At 38.0% G+C, this 3,960-nt stretch overlaps 1 pseudogene; it reads left to right on the forward strand.

The window, feature by feature from the left end:
- LOC116090067 overlaps nt 1–3,960 on the forward strand; it is a 19,998-nt pseudogene that overhangs the window by 1,407 nt on the left and 14,631 nt on the right.

Below are 3,960 nucleotides of genomic sequence, written 5' to 3' on the forward strand. Positions count from 1 at the left end.
TGCGAAAAGTGATGATCTCTAAGCCTGGAGCGTAGCTAAACTGCCTTCTTAAAACGGAAAAGAAAGCTAAGGGTGTGGCTTGCAGCCGCGGCCAGGGTCCACACTCTCACATCAGGGAAGCCTCGTGTCCAAAGAGCTCTTTGGAATAGTCTTAATATTTTAATCTTCCTCAAGTCAAATTCAGCAATACTACGTCACCGCAAGTGTCTTTTTCAGGTAAGAGTTTTGCTCTTGAATGTATTCTTTTGTAACAATAATTTTACCGCCATGCAATCGTACTAGAAACCAATGTGCCTTTACCTCCAATTTAATGGGGTTTTCTGATTGTACGCCTTTGGATTAAAGTTGAGGAAAGAATGTGGGGAGGGGACAGATTCGGTAAAGTGGAAAAATTACTGGTAGTGTGTGAAGTAACCAAGAACTAGTAACTAAGTCTATGATAACTCTTTGAGAGGCCCTGGAAGTTGAGACCTAAAATTTTGGTTCTTCGTTCCGTTTATTTCCGAGGTACATAATGACTGGATCTCTGGTATCGTTGAAATTCGAAAATAATCTGAGTGTTTTGAAAACTCATTAATATCAAGTCTCTACTACCTGGGACAAGGAGTATTTTCGGGGTGGGGGTGGAGGGCAAGACAAAACAGTCCTCAGTGGTTTCTAACTGGAAAATCAGTCTTATTTACCATAGGCACGGCAAATCCTTCCCGGTAGTATTTCTTCAATGTATCCAGACAAGCTAACAAAAACACTAAGGAATGAATCTAGTTTAGAAAGGAGGGAAATTAACGATCACCTTTGGTTTTGATGCAGATCTGGGGTGAATTTTGTTCTTTTCAATGTCTGCCTTATTTCTGAGACAAGGTCTCAGTAAATAACCTCAAACTCACAAAGCTCTGCCTGCGTCTGCCTTCAGTGGGACCGTGACGATTTTCAGGGCTTCTGCCGCCATGTTTGGTTTAATGTTCAGTTTTCAATGTGGAAGAGAAGAAAGATTTGCAAAGTACTGATTTTGGAATACCTAAGCAAATTCTTCCTTTCGATAGTAGGCAGACAAATAAACATGGAATCCCCAGGATGCGCTGTGTTACATTGGAGGAAGAAAAGTGAGGTTTCTAATCAACTGGCCTTGAGATAGAAAGATTCCCCTGGATGGATAGGTGTCGTTTTATTGAAATGGCAGGGATAAAAGCTTGACAAAGACTCTATGTCCGGCTATGGAGGAAGAGCATCACTAGCTAAGAAATTTGAAGCTGAAAAAGGCAAGGAAATGAGTTCTCTCAAACTTGCAGAAGGAATGCACCCCAGCTGAGTGTCTCACACTGAACTTCTTACTTCTAAAATTATGTTATAGATCTGTGTTGCTTTAAGTCCCCAAGTTTGAAGGGGGCTTAAAACAAACACAGCACTGTAGTGCTGCCTGTGTCTCTGTATCTTCAGAGGTTAAGGTGGTTATAAAAACATCCAGAAAAAGAAGCATGAGACAGGCTGAGGCACAAGCATGTCTTTTACAGTTTCTTTGTAAAAACCCCTTTACCTAATGTCTTAAGCAGCTCATTAGCATAATAAAATACAATATTGGGTAGTTAGAGAACAAACCGAGTCTTGTAGCTCAAGAGGCTGGACCTCTCTAAAATGGAGGTTGGGTTCTGGTGTTAGCCTTTCCTGTCTTCCTGGATTGTGAATGGCCACCTTCTGGCTGCCCTGCGTCTGGAAAATAGACAGGTTTAGGCTCCATTCTTTTTTAAAGATTTATTTATCTATATATGTGAGTACACTGTAGCTGTCTTCAGACACACAAGAAGAGGGCATGGGATCAAATTACAGATGGTTGTGAGCCACCACGTGGTTGCTCTGGAAGAGCAGTCAGTGCTCTTAACCCCTGAGCCATCTCTCCAGCCCTTAGGCTCCATTCTTTTTTTTTTTTTTTTTTTTGCCATATTTCCATCATTTTTTATTTGTTTAATAAAGCTGAAACCCAAATTTGGTTCCTGTTACCTATTTCTTACTCCTAAGGAGAGAAAGAAACTGAGTTGATGGGACTACAAGTAGATATGTAAGAATACAGAAATGGGCCTCAGGAGAGAAGGCTTGGTAGCTCTCAACAGACCAGAACAGCAAACTTGAGTAAATTTATGAAATTTTTTCCATGTTGGAAAGCAAAGCTAACATATAGGATATATTTTTAACCTCTTTACTTACTTTTTGAAAATTTCATATGGAATATTTCTATCATTTTCATTCTCTTTTTTAACTTTTATTGAGTTATGATGAGAAAAGTTACATGATTTCAATTTATTTGAATTTGTTAACATTTAATAACATATTTTAAGTAAATAGGATTAAATCACATTCTTGTTTCTCTTTCATACCCCAACTCCTCCCAGAGACCCCCCTTCAATACCTACAATATCTTTTTTGTCATATTCCTTAAAATTTATAAAATACTATAACAACATAAATATTATAAAAGTTGTTTGACATAAAACAACAATCAATTTAATCAATTTATGTAGATGCTCGTCTACAGCAATAGTGAAAATATATTTTTCTCAATATAAATTTTAAATAACTCCAAACATATTAACTATATATATCGAAATAATACATCACTACTAGTATTTTCTTAAATGAACATAAATGTATAAAGTTTTTTTGTTTGTTTGTTTTGTATTTAGTAGAAATAAATCTTGGCTCTTACTGTGGTACAAGCCCAAAATAAGAACAATTTTTAGACATTGGATTTCTTTGTAATAAGGCTGTACTTCAATGACCGTCACATCACCAAAGGATTTTTACCTCTATTGTAGCTAAGCTGAGAGTTGACAGTTTTGCTGCTCCAAGGAGTGAATTGTAGGCATGGTTTTTGGATGCAGACTTCCTGCTATGGTCAAAACTATTTGACTTGAGTGAGTGACTTCATTCTCAGCTCACAGAGAACAGGTTACATTCATTTAAGAAATGGTGTAGGTATTAAGATGGTCTATGCATAAAGTCATTCACCAACGGTTTCAGTGAACAATGGTTCTGCTTGGAGGGTGGCACAGACATTAGGTGAGGGTAAGAATTTGGTTCATTAGCTGTGATAATTTGGAAAAGCATTCATCTCAGAGAAAGAGTAACTTATAAAGTCCTCTTCTTCAAATTGATACAAGAGTGACAAACGTCAATTTATGCTCCATTCTAAAGACATCATTTGATTTGAAATTATGTCTTTTATTTAAAGGCTTTATGCAGGCAGTCAAATTTGAATGGTTTCTTGCGCTCTTTTGTTTTGTTTTGTTTTGTTTTGTTTTTCCATTTTTGAGACAGAGTTTCTCTGAAACAGCCCTGGGTGTCTTGGAACTAGCTCTGTAGAACAGGCTGGCCTCAAACTCACAGAGATTCTCCTGCCTCTACCTTCTCTTGCACGCTGCTGTTGAATAGAAATAGTCTCAGATCTGGTGACTAATGAGTGGATTACTCAAAAACAAAGTTGAAAGCTTGTTAACATGTACTGGTATTGGTAAAGCAGCTAGACAGTCTTTTCTGTGCAATGTAAGCAGGGTCTTCTATTGAAATCCAAGTGGAATTTACTCTATAGGTCTACTTTATTATTTTTTTTAAAGGTTTTTGTGTATGGGTGTTCTGCTTGTTTGCTTGTTTGTGTATCACCTGTATGCCTGCTGGCCACCAATGTCAGAAGAGGGTTTGCTAGGGTCCCCTGTAACTGGAGTTATAGATGATTATGAGCCACAGTGTGGGTGCTGGGAATCAAACCAGGTCCTCTGTGAGAACAGAAAGTGCTCACATTAAAAAATAGTAATTCTAACTGGACATGGTGGCTCACACGTGTAAGGTTAGCACTCTAAAGGCAGAGGCAGGAGGGGATCGCAGCTAGTTCAAGACCAGCTTGGGCTCCATAGTCAGTTCCTGGCCAACTTGGCTAGAAAACACATGGTCTTTAAAAAAAAAAAAAGTAAA

This window comes from Mastomys coucha, chromosome X, assembly GCF_008632895.1.
Source record: "Mastomys coucha isolate ucsf_1 chromosome X, UCSF_Mcou_1, whole genome shotgun sequence".
NCBI lineage: Eukaryota > Metazoa > Chordata > Mammalia > Rodentia > Muridae > Mastomys > Mastomys coucha.